Source organism: Protopterus annectens, chromosome 3.part1 (genome assembly GCF_019279795.1).
Source record: "Protopterus annectens isolate FY-2018-M chromosome 3.part1, PAN1.0, whole genome shotgun sequence".
Lineage (NCBI taxonomy): Eukaryota > Metazoa > Chordata > Ceratodontiformes > Protopteridae > Protopterus > Protopterus annectens.
Window position 1 is genome coordinate 1,471,630,052 of NC_056732.1, and position 22,471 is coordinate 1,471,652,522.

Here is a 22,471-nt window from a genome sequence, read left to right on the forward strand (position 1 = left end):
TCATGTAGGTATTGGATGAGGGCCTCATCCTCCAAGGGGGTATAAGGGGGTAGCCTGACATGCAGCATACCTGGAAGACATAATGATGGAGAATTGTCACAGTAACTCACAGAGACATACTCAGCTACAGCTGAACATGTATGTGTATCACATTTATTATGATTAAATAGTTGTCTTTGCAAATCTACATGACACTGACACCACTGACATGTTTGTGTCACACACATTTGACACTCAATTGTGATTGGATATTATCACCATATATGTGTGTGTCACCTGATTACATTGCTCATACTCCATGTGGATGCTGTCTTGATGTGGGCATGTCTGTTTGCCTGTACTGGTGTTCTTACCTATCAGCACATGGCTGGATGTGTCCACATTAATGCAGTCGACCTTGATGCTGTGTATATGTCACATATAAAGACTTACACTGCCTTAACGGACATGACCTGTGACCCTGCAGACTTGCTCATGGAAGGTTTTACATGTATGTGTTTTGCCATATACATCTACACGGCACTGTACAGCAGTTCAACATCCTGCCATGTATCACCTGTGTTGCACATGTGATACACATGGGACACTGGCTAGCCAGATGGTATTTGCAGGGATGGATATCAACTATAGCATGTACAGTCAAGGTCAACTAGTAGGCTATATGCCCTGTGCCATGTATGAATCTAGGATGAAAGGTTACCTAGCTGTAGCCGACAGGCAGGATTGTGGGGCCAGGTGGAGCAGTGCCACATAACTGATCCACAGGGTTAATGATACATTTACCATGCGGTCATCACACCATGTCTGAGAGGGGGGCAATATGCAGCTTTGCTGGACAGGAATGCATAGTATGGCAGGACTATGTAAAGTGTATGGGACAAGGATCTGTCTAACATGTGGTGATCCTAGCACTAGGAAGGTAGATGTCCATGAAGTATGTGTTTGAGATCAGGATGTGTACGTGTACCATGTCCAACATCACTAGGTTGGACATGGCTTTATTCTGGGTAGGCATCATGCTACATAGTGGAAATGGGGATTGGGAAGGCCGGTGTAGGCCATCTGAACATGGCCAATACCCCTTAAAAGAAATATGTGGTCTGATATGGGTCACTTGAGTGTTGATTATGGCTGGACAATGATCTCTATATTCATGGATGGCACCCTGTCATGATTAGGGTTGCCACATACTACTACCTGACAGGTGTGGTGATGTAACTATCACAGGAAGGACAACTGCCCAGCTGCATTTCTTATACACAGTGTCCATTATGTTGACCACTGCCTAGGTGGTAGTTCGTGGGTGCAGGGTTATTAACATAGGGGTGACAATGCAATATGTAGCTGTCAGATTGCGCCCATATGTCACACACCTCACCCACAAAGCCCCTTCTGTATGTTGTTTACAACACTCTGAGTCAGCTATTGCTCCTAGGTCATAGTCATTCGCATACTTCAATAGGCAGATGTCTTCTGTTAGTCTGTGTGGTATAGACTACAATGAGGGGGAGTACAATGAATTAATCCTGTCTTACTGTAGCTGGCACTGGTGTGATGTGCATGTATTATTCAGAGACCTTCTGTAGTGTTGGTTCTGCCAGCAGTCCTGTTGCAAAACACTCCTGTGACATAGGAATGTACATCTAGTATACTGAGTGTAGGTGGAACACAATATGGGTGATGATGTCCTATGACCTGGCAAGGTTATGATATGCAGTGTGAAATCAAACGTACTGTCATCTACATCTGTACTGCTGACATCAAATAATTTGATCAAGGTTCATGGCCTTTCAGACCAGACTCAGCAGGGTAGTAGTGTAGTACTTCCCATTATCAGTGGTGTCTCCCCCTTTGTAGGTTGTGATACCTGTTGGTGTGCACCATTCAGTGTGTACACAGCCTGACATGAAGCTATGTTTTACATGATGTGTATGTTGAGAGCAACTAGTTTTGCTATATGTGTATGATGCAACCTGGGATGTGGACAGGTCCCATGCAGCCTGATTGCAGCTTGTACCTGCAGAGTTGTGGTTACAGGGGCTCTGTAGTGTACATGGATATATGATTGTGTACCTGTTGGTGGGGCAGTGTGTTTATGTTATCCAAGACCCTATCTGGATTTCTTATTCATGCTCAGCACTTGTTCAGAACTTGTAAGCAGTACATAAGCTACTAATTACTATAGCACTCATTCTTCCTCATAACCTAGAGGTAAACAGTTTTTGTACATACTTTTCTCACTTGCTTAGAGTAAAACAGCTCTTGTACTCACTTTCCTCACTTATCTAGGGGAAAATAGTTTTATATTCAGGCATGTCCAAGGGCCAGCGTCCAGTGTTCTCTCCTGTCTATCTGATGAATCTGGACATCTTGAGGCAATGTAGACATTTCCTCATGTACACAGACAACCCTCTCCACCTACCAGCCAACACTACAACCTGTGAGAGATGTACTTATCTAGCCAAACTGGAGGTAAAGCTCTCTCCAGCCAAGACTGACCCTGACAGTCATGTGGAGAAGGTAAATATTTGCACCACACCACACGCATCACATAGGTTCATAGGTTCATAGGTTCATACTCTCACTAAATCTACACCACCATAATCCACTCATAGTAACACAAAAACATTCATGGAGGCTATCAATATTAATCTGTCTAAGCAACAGAGACCTCCAAAGTGGAAATACAAGCAGCCTCCATCCCACAACATAACCCCAATGGCACATAGCCCACAGAGTCAGTGCGCCACTCAACCACAGCCAATAAGACAAATCAACGTACCCAACACACTAGTCATAGGTGACTCTATAGTCAGGCACACTGATGTCCCACTCACGAGGCTAAACAAGGAGAAGGTTACTGTCAGCTGCCTGTCAGGTACCAGGATCCACCACATAACCCACACACTCAGGTCACTCTACAACAAGTACAAACATGACTCTGTCATTGTTCATGTTGGTGTGAATGACCTGAGATGTACCTCCCTGGACTACATGAAAAGAGACATGGAAGAGCTTTCCAATCTTGTAGCCCAGGCAGGTATGACCCTAGCCCTGAGTAGCATTCTGCCATCACCCAGAATGATACCGCAGTACGAGGACAAAATGATTGACTTCAACTATTGGCTAAGCTTCTGGTGTCATTCTAAGGAGATCCAGTATCTGTTTGCTTGGGATGACATGGTCGACAGACCACAATGCTTTGCCACAGATGGCCTGCACCTGTCACCCCTGGGATTCCGGATACTCACTAAGAATCTTGCTGCCCCTATAGTGCCTTCTTTAGGCAAGGTTCAAATAACAACATATTCACCACCATAACAGGAACAGGCAAACAGAAACTGAGGGCAATGCTACTCAATGCTGGAAGTCTAAATCTCAAAATGCACTCACTCGAGGCACTCCTTGTAATGGAGAACATTGATATCTGTGCAGTGAATGAGACCTGATTCAAGGCTCCAGAGAGCACCCCTGCACTACCAGGCTATAACTCATAGCACACTTTTCGGCCATGTAACCTGGACTGGAACTCCCAAGGCAGAGGTGTGTCTATAATCAATAAGGATATCCACCCCTCCAGGCTAGTTGCTTAGCACAATGCAGCCGTGGTATTCCAAGTGCAACTACCTCTGAGCTAAACTGCAATCCAAATCGTAGCTTGATACAGATCCCCCACCATGACCCAAGATTCCCACTCCTCTTCTAATATTATTAGAACAGACGCACACACACACACACACACACACACACACACACACACACACACACACACACGCACACACACACACAGACACACATGCTATGGCACCCAACATGCTTGTGATATGACAGAAGGCATGCAACATGCATGTGATACGGCATGCAGTGCAGACAATAATAGTGGCAGTTATCATACATCCCTGGGTTGCACACGACAGCATGCATGTGTCATAGCAGAAGGCATGCAAATTACACAATCATAGCAGTAGCTAGCATACATCCCTGTGTTACACCATGTAGACCAGCACAGGTTAACAGTACACCTGCCTGATGTGTGGCATATGACCTTGACATTCACATGTAGTATGACATGTGATCTGCTGACGTGTGCAATGACATGCATACATGTTTAACACAATGGTGTCTTGTCATATATACAGTGGGGTAATGGTGTCCCAATACAGTGTTGTCTATCCACCCTACAGATATACTGCACATTTAGCTGATGTGCATGGCCATTGCAGGGAATCATGAGGGTCTCTATTGCTATACAATGTGAGTTACAGACACAGTTCATAGCCATGACTGTGTTCAGATACAATACATATATACTGTGGAATGTGACCCACGTCACTGAGGTGCATACACACTAAACCATGATGTGGAATGTGTGACACAGGTCACTGAAGGGTATACAGATGACACCCCTGCACATCTGCAACCATATTGCTGCTGCCTGGCAACGATGGCCAGACATGGCAAACTCGTTGGTACACCATGTCTTACATGACATCTGTGTACCACACACACACACACACACACACACACACACACACACACACACACACACACACACACACACACACACACACACACACACATGAAGAGCAAGGATGACAATGATGTCCAACACCAACAAGGAGAATGTACTGTATCTGTGGGCTGATGTGGATACTGTACAGGTGACTGCTGTCATGTCATGATACACTCAAGATGTTCAACACATCTTATGTGGTGGATTGATGTCACACCTACACAAGATGTGCACAGGCCTGTAGGATGTGTAGTGTTCCACATCTGCAATATAACCATTACACAAAGGCCATAGTTGGACCATGTGGAGGCAAAGTATTACAGGGTGTACACACAAGCACATCACGTCTACTGTGTGTGTTGCTTCATGTCTCTGGCCATCCTCCATGGCCATGTGTGTCCATGTGTTGACCAAATTATTGTGACAGGCATCTATTTCACATGTCTGTGTTGTCCCATATGACATACACCCATAGATGTCATATGCTCCACTGACGACAGGGTTATGCAGACAAAGGGTGGTATGTTTGGTATATGGGATATGTTTTTCAGGATAGTTAGGCAGTGTTGCAGCCAGCCCACTAGATGTCATGGACATGTCACGATAGCACATCACATTGTGTTACATTCATAGCAGAGCTATGATCCACACCGGTGAATCCTGTTGGCTGGCCATACTCCAGCTCACTGTGTAGTGCTGTTTGTATTCCCCACATGTGTAGTTCTGATCTGTAGTACATGTCCCTACAGTGAACAGCACCTCTACCATTGTATGCACAGCTGTCCACACATCTGGCAATGATAGTTTGTGAGGTTTCATGTCGGTGTTTCACATAATTTGCAAGTATTGTACATGGGTAGCCATTGTGATGCATAGCAGGTCCGACCTGTATATTGTGACAGGGCCATACATTATGCGTACATGTGTTAAATGGCCACATGGCAGATCGATCTGTGCATTAAGATGCCTGATAAATAATAATAGTCTCACCTGCAATGGGCTGCTGTAGCAGCAGAATGCCAGAGGTACCTAAATAGGAGTAACACAGCAGTATGATCATTATCCACACCTGTATAATAGCTACAGAATGTAATGTGCATGTTAACCCATACACCAGTACAATAGACTATACTATGGAGTATGCACATATGTGCATACACAGAGTAGCATACTAAAGTATGCGGCATGTGTGTATACATGCCTTGCATATGATGTTACATTACATATTGTACAGTGACACATGCAACTATATGGAATATAGTTGTTATAGGTGCAATAGTGACTTACCAGGCAACTCCGGGCTCGGTGGTTGAGAGACACCCACCTCCACGATATCGGCTAAGGCTTGTGGATGTTGTTCTGCAGGTGTCCCCAGGTTGGCCAGTAACTCCTCGGTATGTGTGAGTGGGGGCTGGGTTGGTGGCCCAGCACCTGTTGCACCTTGTTCCCTGGTGATTGCATTTGCATGCTCTTTCACCCATCTAATGAGGTCTGTACAGTGTCTGTGCACCTGCTGGTATGTGCGGTTGTGGCCACCCACATCATTAACCCTCCTGCAAAGTTCCATCCACAGGGCATCCTGCTGCTGTGCATCCTGTGGCACATGGCTGAACAGGACATCATGATTGTCATGTAGGTATGGGATGAGGGCCTCATCCTCCAAGGGGGTATAAGGGGGTAGCCTGACATGCAGCATACCTGGAAGACATAATGATGGAGAATTGTCACAGTAACTCACAGAGACATACTCAGCTACAGCTGAACATGCATGTGTATCACATTTATTATGATTAAATAGTTGTCTTTGCAAATCTACATGACACTGACACCACTGACATGTTTGTGTCACACACATTTGACACTCAATGGTGATTGGATATTATCACCATATATGTGTGTGTGTCACCTGATTACATTGCTCATACTCCATGTGGATGCTGTCTTGATGTGGGCATGTCTGTTTGCCTGTACTGGTGTTCTTACCTATCAGCACATGGCTGGATGTGTCCACATTAATGCAGTCGACCTTGATGCTGTGTATATGTCACATATAAAGACTTACACTGCCTTAACGGACATGACCTGTGACCCTGCAGACTTGCTCATGGAAGGTTTTACATGTATGTGTTTTGCCATATACATCTACACGGCACTGTACAGCAGTTCAACATCCTGCCATGTATCACCTGTGTTGCACATGTGATACACATGGGACACTGGCTAGCCAGATGGTATTTGCAGGGATGGATATCAACTATAGCATGTACAGTCAAAGTCAACTAGTAGACTATATGCCCTGGGCCATGTATGAATCTAGGATGAAAGGTTACCTAGCTGTAGCCGACAGGCAGGATTGTGGGGCCAGGTGGAGCAGTGCCACATAACTGATCCACAGGGTTAATGATACATTTACCATGCGGTCATCACACCATGTCTGAGAGGGGGGCAATATGCAGCTTTGCTGGACAGGAATGCATAGTATGGCAGGACTATGTAAAGTGTATGGGACAAGGATCTGTCCAACATGTGGTGATCCTAGCACTAGGAAAGTAGATGTCCATGAAGTATGTGTTTGAGATCAGGATGTGTACGTGTACCATGTCCAACATCACTGGGTTGGACATGGCTTTATTCTGGGTAGGCATCATGCTACATAGTGGAAATGGGGATTGGGAAGGCCGGTGTAGGCCATCTGAACATGGCTAATACCCCTTAAAAGAAATATGTGGTCTGATATGGGTCACTTGAGTGTTGATTATGGCTGGACAATGATCTCTATATTCATGGATGGCACCCTGTCATGATTAGGGTTGCCACATACTACTACCTGACAGGTGTGGTGATGTAACTATCACAGGAAGGACAATTGTCCAGCTGCATCCCTTATACACAGTGTCCATTATGTTAACCACTGCCTAGGTGGTAGTTCATGGGTGCAGGGTTATTAACATAGGGGTGACAATGCAATATGTAGCTGTCAGATTGCGCCCATATGTCACACACCTCACCCACAAAGCCCCTTCAGTATGTTGTCTACAACACTCTGAGTCAGCTATTGCTCCTAGGTCATAGTCATTCGCATACTTCAATAGGCAGATGTCTTCTGTTAGTCTGTGTGGTATAGACTACAATGAGGGGGAGAACAATGAATTAACCCCGTCTTACTATAGCTGGCACTGGTGTGATGTGCATGTATTATTCAGAGACCTTCTGTAGTGTTGGTTCTGCCAGCAGTCCTGTTGCAAAACACTCCTGTGACATAGGAATGTATATCTAGTATACTGAGTGTAGGTGGAACACAATATGGGTGATGATGTCCTATGACCTGGCAAGGTTATGCTATGCAGTGTGAAATCAAACGTACTGTCATCTACATCTGCACTGCTGACATCAAATAATTTGATCAAGGTTCATGGTCTTTCAGACCAGACTCAGCAGGGTAGTAGTGTAGTACTTCCCATTATCAGTGGTGTCTCTCCCTTTGTAGGTTGTGATACCTGTTGGTGTGCACCATTCAGTGTGTACACAGCCTGACATGAAGCTATGTTTTACATGATGTGTATGTGGAGAGCAACTTGTTTTGCTATATGTGTATGATGCAACCTGGGATGTGGACAGGTCCCATGCAGCCTGAGTGCAGCTTGTACCTGCAGAGTTGTGGTTACAGGGGCTCTGTAGTGTACATGGATATATGATTGTGTACCTGTTGGTGGGGCAGTGTGTTTATGTTATCCAAGACCCTATCTGGATTTCTTATTCATGCTCAGCACTTGTTCAGAACTTGTAAGCAGTGCATAAGCTACTAATTACTATAGCACTCATTCTTCCTCATAACCTAGAGGTAAACAGTTTTTGTACATACTTTTCTCACTTGCTTAGAGTTAAACAGCTCTTGTACTCACTTTCCTCACTTATCTAGGGGAAAATAGTTTTATATTCAGGCATGTCCAAGGGACAGCGTCCAGTGTTCTCTCCTGTCTATCTGATGAATCTGGACATCTTGAGGCAATGTAGACATTTCCTCATGTACACAGACAACCCTCTCCACCTACCAGCCAACACTACAACCTGTGAGAGATGTACTTATCTAGCCAAACTGGAGGTAAAGCTCTCTCCAGCCAAGACTGACCCTGACAGTCGTGGAGAAGGTAAATATTTGCACCACACCACATGCATCACATAGGTTCATAGGTTCATAGGTTCATACTCCCACTAAATCTACACCACCATAATCCACACATAGTAACACAAAAACATTCATGGAGGCTCTCAATATTAATCTGTCTAAGCAACAGAGACCTCCAAAGTGGAAATGCAAGCAGCCTCCATCCCACAACATAACCCCAATGGCACATAGCCCACAGAGTCAGTGCGCCACTCAACCACAGCCAATAAGACAAATCAACGTACCCAACACACTAGTCATAGGTGACTCTATAGTCAGGCACACTGATGTCCCACTCACAAGGCTAAACAAGGAGAAGGTTACTGTCAGCTGCCTGTCAGGTACCAGGATCCACCACATAACCCACACACTCAGGTCACTCTACAACAAGTACAAACATGACTCTGTCATTGTTCATGTTGGTGTGAATGACCTGAGATGTACCTCCCTGGACTACATGAAAAGAGACATGGAAGAGCTTTCCAATCTTGTAGCCCAGGCAGGTATGACCCTAACCCTGAGTAGCATTCTGCCATCTCCCAGAATGATACCGCAGTACGAGGACAAAATGATTGACTTCAACTATTGGCTAAGCTTCTGGTGTCATTCTAAGGAGATCCAGTATCTGTTTGCTTGGGATGACATGGTCAGCAGACCACAATGCTTTGCCACAGATGGCCTGCACATGTCACCCCTGGGATTCCGGATACTCACTAAGAATCTTGCTGCCTCTATAGTGCCTTCTTTAGGCAAGGTTCAAATAACAACATATTCACCACCATAACAGGAACAGGCAAACAGAAACTGAGGGCAATGCTACTCAATGCTGGAAGTCTAAATCTCAAAATGCACTCACTCGAGGCACTCCTTGTGATGGAGAACATTGATATCTGTGCAGTGAATGAGACCTGATTCAAGGCTCCAGAGAGCACCCCTGCACTACCAGGCTATAACTCATAGCACACTTTTCGGCCATGTAACCTGGACTGGAACTCCCAAGGCAGAGGTGTGTCTATAATCAATAAGGATATCCACCCCTCCAGGCTAGTTGCTTAGCACAATGCAGCCGTGGTAATCCAAGTGCAACTACCTCTGGGCTAAACTGCAATCCAAATCATAGCTTGCTACAGATCCCCCACCATGCCCCAAGATTCCCACTCCTCTTTTCTTGATGTACTCGAAATTATTAGGGTTCAACCAAACACCCTACTAATGGGCGACTTCACCTACCCCACCATTAACTGGGAAAACTACTCGTGTACCAACTCATTAGCTCAACACTTTCTGGAATTCATAAACTCCAATGCCCTGGATCAACTTATCCACACACCCACCAGGGGCAACAATATCCTAGACCTAGGCATTACAAACATGAGTGACCGGTGTTCCACACCTGAAGTCAACTCCTCGTTGGTCCAATCATACCATAAGCTACACACCCTTGATATCAACATCCCGCCCCCACTCCCCATTAAGGAAACAACAGTATAATATTTCTATAAAGCCAACTTCATGCTTCTTAAGACAGAAGTGGTGAACTTCATGATACCCATGCAGATGGACAATACAGTTACAACTGCTGAATCCTACACAAATGCACTCTATAAGCACTTACATGAGTGCATGGATTGTGCTATCCCAAACAGAACCAAGACACTATACTCCTAATTAAGGAAGCCAATCTAGTGGTCCCCTGCCATAAACAAAATGTACAACAGAAGGAAGAAACTGTTGCAAAAGAGAGTACAATCCCATGCATGGGTGAGCTCCCTAGTCAGGCTCAGTAAGAAGCTGAGATCCCTTATAAGATCCTCCAAAGATAGCTACAGAAATAAAACTGCCACTAATTCCAAGGACAACCACAAAGCATTCTATAGCTATGTCAAATATCTCAATGTCAACACCCAGATCTGCTCTGAGTTACAGCAGAAAGGCACGAACATTACAGAACAACTGAAATTGCCAACATCCTGGCAGATAGGTTCAGTGCTACCTTTCCCCACTCTCACCCCCTAAAGGGCCTATATCTATACAGGAAGAATGCAGCATCCCTGTAATCACAACTATGCAGGTAAAAGCTGCACTCTCTAAAGCCAGTATCACAGCATCCATGGGACTGGACAACATACCAGGCTGCGTTTTACACAAACTTCAGAATGAACTGGCTCCCCACCTACGCACCATGTTCAATAATAGCCTCGCATCAGGCTTTGTGCCCCCTGAATGGCACACAGCAACAGTTATCCCACTCCACAGAGGTGGTGCCACAACGGATCACGGGACCTATTGCCCTATAGGCCTGACTAGCCTGGTCTGCAAGGCTATAGAGCACATCATCATGGATCTCAGTCACAGGACATTGGGTACCTCCAAACCTTTGACCCCTCCCAGTTTGGCTTTGTTAAGGGCAGACCATGTCTCCTAAACCTGGTGGACTTCTTTGAGACAGTTACCAAGGCATTAGATGAGGGTAAGGTGGTCCACACAGCCAACCTTGATCTCTCAAAGGCTTTCAACACCATTCCCCATTCTGGTATTATCGACACACCCATCCACCTGAACATTAACCCCTATGTCATGAGATGGTTCGCAAAGTGGCTCATGGACAGAACCCACACAGTCGGAGTTGCATACCCTAGGTCCGACTGTAAACCAATTAGAAGTGGCACCCCCCCCCCCAGGGCTCAATCCTAGGACCCCGCATGTTTGGTATATACTTTTCTGAGGTGCAGGCAAGCACAGGAGGGCTTTGGCTGAAAAGGCTTGCAGATACCTGCAAAATAGGGGCCATAATTGTTTCCCCAGCTGATACAGACACCCTCCGGAAGGGACGTACTGAGATGGATACCTGATGTCAATATCATGGCCTCAAGCTGAATGCCAGAAAGTGCATAGTCATCCCCTTTGGATAAAATGAATTAGCTGCAGACTACCACATAGGTGCTAGTCCCCTACATACAGAAAAGTTAATAAGGGATCTGGGAACCCAAGTAGATAGCAATCTCTCCTTCGATAACCATAATGCCAAGGTGGTTAAAATATCCTTCTACGTGGCCCCCCCCCAATCTCTAATGGGTTCGCATCCAGAACAAAGGAGGCCATTGTGCCTCTCTACTCATGACTTATTAGACCTTTTAAAGGATACAACACCCCATTTGGGATGTACCTTACAAGACAACTGCAACAGCCTGGAAGACCACAACAGTACCACATCAAGAGGATTACTGACCTCAAACAGATGACCTATGCAGCCCAACTAAAGAAACTCCAGCTGCACTCGGTTGCATACCGTGTACACACAGGTGATCTCTGCTTGACATGCAAGGCCCATGTCCAATTCAGTATTTCTGGATATGCTCCACCTAAACAAAAGCCCCTGAGAGCCACATGCTCTAGGGATATGCACCTAACCACAATGATAACTAGGACCTGCAGGACGGATAGATTGCTGATCTGGACACTCCCCATGCTTTGGAACATGATTCCAATGTACATCAGTCAGGGCCCCACACTAGCACTCTTCAAGAGAAACCTTGACTGGTGGATGGGAGACAGACATGTACCCCAGGAATCACTGCAGTGGCTCTGCTAGACAGAGGCACAGGGAACTAATGGCTCTGCCATTCAGAGGCACAGGGAACTAACCTAAGGGGGTGACGGAAGCCAACACACTCTAGCTAGGCTTATAAATACCCTTGGACAGACAGTCTAGTACCTACCTTTGAACTTATTACATGTCTTATGTGCATGGATAGTTAACTAGCTCTTCCATTTTACTTTGCTATCATGCTGATAAACTGTCGGGTGACTACAAGCCATATGTATCCTGTTATTGTGTATTGTAAATGCCAATAGACATAACTAATGTTTGCCTAACATAACAGTAATGCTATGTAAATTGTAATACATATCTGCCAACAATACTGTGTATTACACAGTTATTGGCACAATATCCCACAATGCAAATCATAATTGCACAGTAGGCCAACCTTCGACATGTTATTCTCAGTAATACACCCATACATATGCCTCCTGTTACAATATATCAAAATATACTATCCCCTGTTATAGCACGTACTTGTTGGACCTATGCTGCCACTGACAGTGGCTTGTGAGAAATTTTTGGGTTCAAAACCCTTATATAGCATCCCTTGTGGTGTATGCGGTGATTGCCTTGTGACCTACAGCAGTACACACATAAATACTGCAAGCGTTACTATGCTCAACGATGCATCACTACAAGATAACTGTTTCCACTATATGCATTGTGTACACTTTAAATATTACAGAACAGGTGCTACATGCACAGACATACTGAGCATTCCACATACCTTATTAGTAACCCGAGGTGTCATTGACTGTTATTTCAATCCTTTTCAGTTTGTGTTTCAATCTTCTTTGCAATGTTCTACTGATATAGACAGATGGTTTGAATGTGTGATAAGCCATCCAACTTATAGTTAAATATCGGTAACATGTGCTATCCTGACCACCGATTGGTGTTCCAAAATAGTTAATTAGATGCACATCAGCTGTGCAGCTACTCCATTAGCCAATACCATGGCAACAGTGGTGTATAATTGAGTACTCCACTTGGACGTTGTCCCTTTGCCTTACTTTCGAGGAAGACGGCCTGGATGTGTTGTTTGTGATGATTTCAACAGTTATATATGGAGACAGACAGAGATATATTAGCTTCATGACTCCCGTGGATTGTGAGTAATGGCTAGAAGATGTTGCTCTACATGTGAGTACAGCTGTTATATTTCAGAACATTGCTACTTATGCAGGGTTTGTTTGTATCTGATACTTCTGCAGATGTTTCAGTCTGGCAAGGATGTTTGGGCATCTCAAGGCTTTATGGCTATGCATGGAATGTTAGGTGATTTACAGTGTACTCACCAGACATCTTTGGTTTGGTGTACATGTGTATCATAATGTGCTGTTAATCAGTAATTGGTAAAAGTGTACATACAACCCTCTGAAACGGGATTAGTGCTAACAAACCCTGTAACATCAGCAGCTGTACCATTGTATAACAGCAACTATTTCACATAGGGCCATGTTAATGTGTCTCTGACAAGGTATGTTAAGGCTTTTGCAGATGTCGTACAGTGAGTGAATGATTTGTGATGTTATTACAGTTTGTATTGTAATTGGTTTGGGTGTGGGGGAGATGTTGGTGGGTGTACATAGCAGATACAGGTGTGTAGGAACTGCTTTTATACATAATCGATATGTGTGTGAGGGTTCCTTCCCTATTTGAACAGCTATCCTTTAGTGGACTAATACTATGGTAATTGCAGGCTGATTCATTAAGGCACTGTTAATTGGTTCCTGTATAGCATGCAGGTGATGTTAGTCCTTGAATCTTTTCGGCAATACATCGGAATGTAATAAAGTGTTGCTACATGAAAGCTGTCTGTGTATTTCTGTCATAGGTATTTGCAGTCATTGGAGTTGTGTTGGTGACTGACCCTCTTTGGCTAGGGTTGCCACCTTTAAAATGGCCATAGTGAGACATTTTCGGGGCACACATCAGATTTTACAGGCTGACACAAACCCACAGTCAGTACAAAGAGTAGAACTTTCCTTTTTTGCCTAAATATAACCTTATTCTTGTAGCAGTTTAGTTGCTTATCCTGTTTCTTGTAAAATGTAGGCATTTTAGATACAGAAATAACTATTGTATGTAACTATTACATTACATATAGGACATAATTATGTCCTACATTCTCAGGACATTTGCCACATTTAATATTTTTGGTCAGGACACAACCGTCCAAAGAGAGACTGTCCCTCGCAAAGTGGGACAGGTGGTAACCCTATCTTTGGCCCATGTCCATAGCACATATTTATAATAGTGTATAGGCATATACTCTCTGTATCCTTTGTTCATAAAGTTTGGTCGTGGCAGAATGTGTTATTGCTATGGTCCATGTTATACTCATATATGAACACTTCAACCGCTGTATACGGGATACCTACGGAATCCGAACACACACATTTCTGGTACCCACAGTACCAGGCCCAGACTCCCATACCCCACATTACCGACAGCGACAGTCAAACTCGCAAAAGTAACACAAACATGGAACACACAAATGCACACACAGACACACTGCTACCCACCAAACAAACCATCCTACACTACTTATGAGCAGGTGGGCAAGCCCCCCTACACCCCCCATGTGGGTGGCTGCACCCCCCACATCCCCCTACTTTAATATTCTACCTCTGAGATTGCACAAACAGATGCACAAAGCAAACCCACACCCACACATTACAGTCCCCCAGGAACACACACCACACTCAGAATACACACTTACACACACTACAGCCCTCAGAAACACACTTACACACAGTAACCTACCTGAACTGCACCACCAGAAGCACTGACTAAATGTCCCTTAACATTGGGATTTTAAACCTTGTGCTTCTGGTGTTTCGGTACTGCGGTCTTTTGGTCTTTAAGTGTCGTGATTACACACGTCGGTATGTCAAGCATTCGGTATTTGGTAGGTATCCCATTTATATGTACCTCCATGGTTATGTAGATGTTGTTAATATATATATATATATATATATATATATATATATATATATATATATACATCCCCATATATCAACATATATCTCTCTATCTCTCTCTCTCTCCATCTCTCTCTCTCTCTCTATATATATATATATATATATATATATATATATATATATATATATATATATATATATATATATATATATATATATATATATATATATATATATATATATACATATATATATACATATATATATATATATATATATATATATATATATATATATATATATATATATAGCATACACCTTCCATTGGATACATGGCGGTTTGTCCTATTTCCACACATTCCTCTCTTTTGTGTTTTAACCTGTCAGAATACACAACTGCTGTTGGTACATCTCAGGTAGCTCAGTGGTAGGTTATTGTGAAGATTGAGTATATGGTTGCATGTTCTAATCCTGGCAGTGGTCATTTTCCCTCTCAGAGCAGGCACTGGTAGTGCAAGGGTGATTAACGCACATTTCAGCAGTTGTGTGTTCCAAATATTTATTATTCTGTGGAATACTACCTATATATGCAAGCTGTGGTTATGGTATACTATGTAACATGTAAGTCATCTCTGACTTTATTGGGATTTGAACCAGGACTGCACAGATATTATGCAAATGCTGTAGCCATTACACTATTGATATTAACGTTCCTTCTGCCTATTTCCTATGTCCATGAATCCTATGTGTAAGCTTGGCTACACAACAGGCGGAGCCACCCACACCCAGTGAGCTTCTTGAAATACCAACATGACACATGAATTGAGAGACTATACATTAACATCCTAACTACATTTGGCATAGCCACTCACTGACACACTTCAGGGGAAGCCTTGATGTGTGACTGGCCAACAGTATATACACCCCTGGGATAATGTGTCCCAGACACATACAGCCAGGGTCTGGGGGAGCCACTCCAGTTTTACAGCTGCAAGACCTGTTGGGAAAATTGAATGCTGTTGGTTTGTCATGTTAACATGCCCTTTTGAGATCACCGTGTGCCCCTTTCACCCTACAGCACCCCAGTCTTCAACAGCTTTCAGCAACTCTGCCTGAAATCACTTCATTGGCTATGCTTGACAGAGGCTCAGTTACTTCATCAGTGTTGCAGGTAAAGCCATCACACTGTAGCTATGCTTCTAAATGCCCTTGGGCAGATAGCCTGCTACCTATTTGTGAACATCTACAGTGCAGGCCATCTCCAACAGCATATGTAATTATACAGAGTTTTCTGATCACAATATAGAGTGTAAATTCACCATGTAGTCAGACAACAGTTAAGTACAGCAATAGCATACAGACTACTGATACATAATCACACCAAAAGCCTATCTTAGAAGCTAGTGGCCATGTATTGGTTTCAGGCTTTGTATTGCTTACCAGTAGGTTACCTACAGGAAAGATGGGGACACAAGCACAGATGGGATACATGCCTGCAACAATGCCATACCAACTTGCATGTGTCAGCCTAAGGCTTTGGAATGCTGGGCAAGGCTATTGGTGTCCCCATAGTGCTGTTTTAGGCAGGTCTCAGAGGTGAATCTCACCTCCATGAACTGCACAATAGCGGAACCGATGAGGGTTAGGCTACTCAACACCAGGGGTAGTACTCACAACATGCACGCACTCACAGCACCCCTCAATATGGACAACATCTACATCTGTTCTGTGACTGGGACCTGTATAAGGCTCCTGTGAGCACACTGGCACTACCAGACTACAACCCATAACACACATGTCAGCCACTGAACATGGACTGGCACAGACATGGAGGGGATGTATCCATATTCATCGGGGATATCTACACCTCCAAGTTAGTGGGGCACCATGATACCTCTGTGATCATCCATGTGCAGCTAACATCAGCAACAACTGCAATGCAATCTGTGAGCTGCTACAGATAACCCTCCATGACCCAGGAGCACCACTACAACTATCTGGAGACAGTGGTAAACATGACAGTCCTACCAGACACCCTGTTATTGGACAATGTCGGCTACCCTACACTTAACTGGATAACCTACTCGAGTATTCACTTCCAGGACCAGCACTTCCTGGGATTTATCACCTCATATGTCCTGTATCAGTTGATAGACGGACTAACGAGAGGTGAAAACATACTAGAAGTGGTAATTACTGACATGTGCAACAGGTGCACTACAGCAGAGGTAAACTGGTCACTGTTTATATCTGACCATGAACTATTCACTGATGATTTCTACTCCCAATCATCTTCCCCACCCAAGGAACACACAGTGAATACCTTTCCTACAGCTAAATTCACATTACTAATAACAGAGGTGTGAGGGTTCACAGCCCCCATGCTCAGGGATGACACTGCTCAAGATACAGACAGAATTATGAATGCACTCTATAAGCACCTACAAAGATGTATGGGTCATGCCATCAATGGTAAACCAGGACTCGCTATTCCTACACAAGGACATCAGTCTGCTGAACCCCTGCATTATACAGGCTATACAACAGAAGTAGGACAGTAGTCCAGAACAACAGCAAATCCCAAGACATGCAGATGTCCATGACCAGTATTAGCAAGATACTTATGTTACTCATGTAATCATCCAAGGCTGACATCCACAGGTAAATAGGCATGGATACGGAATATGCCATAAAGGCTTCTTTGGCTATGTCAAGGATGTAAGCAGTAACACAGATTTGCACTGTGCTGGTGCAATATTGCACTGAATATACTGACCCTACTGATATCACCAACACACTTGATGATACATTCGGAGCAAGCTTCACCCCCTACTGGGCCCACAACAATACCCAAAACGTACAGTATAACAGACATCAGAGACATACAGGTGGTAATGGCCCTTTCAAATGGCATGACAGAGCTTCAGTGGAGGCAGATGGTGTCCCAGACTGCATCCTGCAGACACTACAAGACGAAGTGACCCCCCCCCCCGCCTAATATAGCAATTCAACATCAGCCTCTACACAAGCTACATGGCCATTCACTGGTGCATGGCAACAGCTATTACACTCCACCAAGGTGGTGACACAACTGACCATGGTAACTACCACCCCATAAGCCTGAGTAGCCTGATCTGCATGGCTATGGAGCACATCCTCATGGCACTCATTAACAGACAATGGTAACCTCCAGACACTTGACCCAACCCAGGTCACCTTGATTGAGTGCAGATCATGCCTACTGAACCAGTTTGAAATCTTACAGTCACCTGAACTTTAGGTGTGGGGTGTGGTAGTTCACACAAACTACCTGGACCTCACCAAGAGTTTTGACACCATTCCCCACTCAGGTATTATTTCTACACCCACCAGCTAGTACATCACCAATACATCACAGGTTGGTTTGCCAACAGGCTTACACACACAACCCACATGGTAAGCCTAGCAGCCTCCAGGTCCAACTCTTGACCAGTCACAACTGGTGTCCCACAGGACTCAGTCCTGGGACCCCTACTGTTTGTCATATACTTCTCAGAGGTACAGGCTAACACAGGTGGACTACAGCAGGCTGTGTTTGGTGATTACTGCAGACTGGGAGCCATAACTGACAGTCCAGCTGTCACAGACGTCCTTCAAGGGGCCTCACATAGACCAACACAAGGTGTCAGAGTGATGGCCTCCAGCTAAAGGCCACATACTGCATGGTCATTTCATTTTGGGAAACTACACACACACATATTAACACATGAGTGGCAGACACTATAATTCAGATGACGTAATGGGTATGTGGGGACTACATTACATAGTGATCTCTCCTTTGACAGTCATATGTGAAAAATAGTTAGGACACCCATCTATGTAGGCCATCTGATTACTTAAGGGTTGGCATCTAAACAGTCTTAGGTTATTGTGCCCCTTTACTCATCAGTCATTAATCCCATCATCGAGTATGATAACCCATTTTGGATGTACCTCAGAAGACACGTCTGACAGCTGGAAGGGCCGTGAACGTACCTCTCATAGAAGGATAATGCCCTCAGACATGTGTCTTATGCTGCCAGACTGCATAAACTCTTGCATTACTCAGTAGCATCTCGTTTACTCAGAGATTATATTTGCTGGCCAACAAAGCTGTGTCCAAGTCAGGCTTAATGGATATGCTCCACCTATGGGCATCCATGTCACAGTGAGCCACACACTGTAATGAGCTACACCTTGCCACAACCATAACTGGAAGATGCTGGAGTGACAGATTCCTGTCACGGGTACTCCCCATGATTTGGAACTACATCCCTGATTACATTATACGGAACCCCTCACTAACACTCCAGGGAATCCTTGCAGAGTGGGTGGGGAACAGTGGATACACCCCAGGGATCCCACAATTGGCTCTGCTCCACAGAGGGACAGTTAGTTAATCAATGGGGTGGCGACAGCAGACACATTTTGGCTATGCATATGAATGGCCTCGGGCAGTTAAGCATGTACCTACCTATGTATCTATGAACCTATACATACAGTATCGACACATGCTGATACCTTAATTTACTGTTCAGGTATTGACTTACCTTGTGCCAATGGCAGCTGTGTGTACAATAGTTGAGGGCTGCCTATGTAGGATGCACACAGTAGACCACCTATACATGACAATTTACAGGTGGTCGTGTGTGTGTGCCATCCATGTTTACTGTGTGTGCAGGTGGAGAAATGTGTCAGTCCATAGGTGCCTACACTGTCAGTGTGTGTGCTATACGTTCCCTCTTTGCCAAGGCATGGGAATACTGGGCATGCCTCTGTCTGCCTATTGGGGCTGGCACAGGGTGTTCATGGTCTGAGTCCCTCTGTGCTTGTGGGGCCCTTGGCAATGGTGGTGGGCTGTGAGGGCCTTCACCATTCTGTCCCTGCTGCAGCTTTTTCTGCAGGATCATATTGTGTAGCATGGCACATACTATGATGATGTGGGCACACGTGCCTGCAGAGTACTGCAAGGCTCCACCAGATATGTCCAAGTAATGGAACCATGATTTCAGCATCCCAAACACATGCTCTATGATGATTCTGGTTTCTGCGTGTGCCTCATTATGGCATTCTTGCATGGCTGTGTGTGTATTTCTGATGGGAGTCATCATCCATGGTTCCAGTGCATAGCCAGTGGCCATATGGTATGTCCCCCCTGGCAAATACCTGATACAGCTGTGAGGCATGCCAGATGTGGGAGTCATGATAGCATCCAGGGCTGCCAGCACACACATCCATGATAATGCCCTGGGTATTGCACACGACCTGGCAGTTGGAGGGGTATCCCTTGTGGTTTATGTAGTGCCTACCCTGCTCACTGGGTGGTGTCTTGATGTGCATGTGCATGCAGTCTATTGCACCCAGTACCTCCGGGTAGTTTGCCACATGGTGGAAGAGACACATATTGCTGGCCAACTCCTCCTGCATTCGGGAGAAGTATATGTGCTCACTGGCATGTGAAGAATCTTGAGCATGATTTCAGCATTTACAATTATAGTAGGACAACTGTGAGTACCGATTGAGCAGAACTGTTCTCAGAAGGGCTCAACTTTGTGCCAACAACTGGTAGTGACATTGTCAATACTATTTTGGAGTTTAAATTATTCAATAGGAAGTTGAATTTGGAACTCTTTTTTTCACAAGAGGGGGCTGGATAATGCATGTTGCAGGGGAATCTAGGCCGATTAAATAGACCAAGTACTTTCATTCCCCCCATGCACCCGACAGTACAAATGTATGAGACCCTTTTTGAAAATGAATTCAGAAAAGTGGTTGCCAAAAATAATAACAAAAACCTTCTTGACAATAATGGGTCCAATAATTTAACTAGGCAAGAAACTACATTGCTCTGTGATATTTTGGAGAATGATGAAATCAGGATTATGAAACCGGATAAGGGGGGAGGAATTGTTATCATGGATGTGTGTGATTACAATAGTAAAATGAATGACTTATTGTACAGCGACACATACACAGAGGTTTCCAAAAACGAGTTGAATATATCCTACAGGCGTATAGACTTAGATATTGAACAACTTTTACTCAATGAGCAAATTACTGTAGAAATTTCTAGATTTTTGGAAACTAAGCATTCTAGGATTCCTACTATTTTTGGAATCCCTAAAATACATAAGAGTATCTCTGACCCCCCCTTACAACCGATTATCGATGCAAAAGCTTCTAAAACCTTCAGTTTGGCTAAATATATTGACAACACTGTTAAGCACACCCTTGATAACAGAGACCTGGTGATCAAGGACTCCTGGGACTTTTTGTCTAAAGTTAAGAACAGTATGTACCACGAGGACTTGATATTAGTCACCATTGACATCTGTGACCTCTTCTCAGTAATACCCCATGATGTTGGACTAGAATGGTTCTATGACTATTTATGCCTAAACAGTACATTGAACCATGACACTATTCTTACCATCAGGTCCTGTATGGAAATGGTTCTGGACAACAACTTTATCACTTTTGAGGGGCATTTATTCAAGCAGGTGCAGGGGGTGGTAATGGGCGCATGTTGCACACCGTCATTTGCTAACATTGTATTAGCACAGTGGGAAGACCTCTATGTAGTGAACTCTGAATTCAAGGGCATGTGGGTACTATATGGATGGTACCTGGATGATATGGTCTTATTTTGGCATGGGAGCAAAGATGACCTAAATAGGTTCTTCATTTACATCAACACCACCAACAACTTTTTGAAATTTACCATAACCAAGGACCCTGACACCTTGAATTATCTGGATGTTACTATTAATTAAGATCACTTTAAGGTTAGGTTTACTTCACACCTTTATAGAAAACCAAACCATTTTAACTCTTTGTTGCATTTTGAGAGTTGCCATCCTCTGCATCAGAAAAAATCCCTTGTCAAGGGGCCATACGTGAGATTGGCCAGAATGGTGTCCAATCAAGATGATTTTGTTAAAGAATGTGATGTCCTAATGCGAATGTTGCAGAAAAGACGTTACCATTTTAACTTTGTCAATGACATAGCTGAAGAAGTCAAATCAAAAAGAGCTGGGGGTATTTATTCTACACTCTTGGAGAAGCCTGAAGGTTTGAATAGAACCTCTAGTTTGGTCAAAACTGACAGTTTTATTAGGGCATGTGTCCTGCCCTTCACTAGAGATTTTTTTAACATTAGAAGCATCATTTATGATTTTTGGACCATTTTTTGTTTGGATGAGAAGATCAACAAAAGATTGGGGGAAAAACCTCTTGTGGTTTAC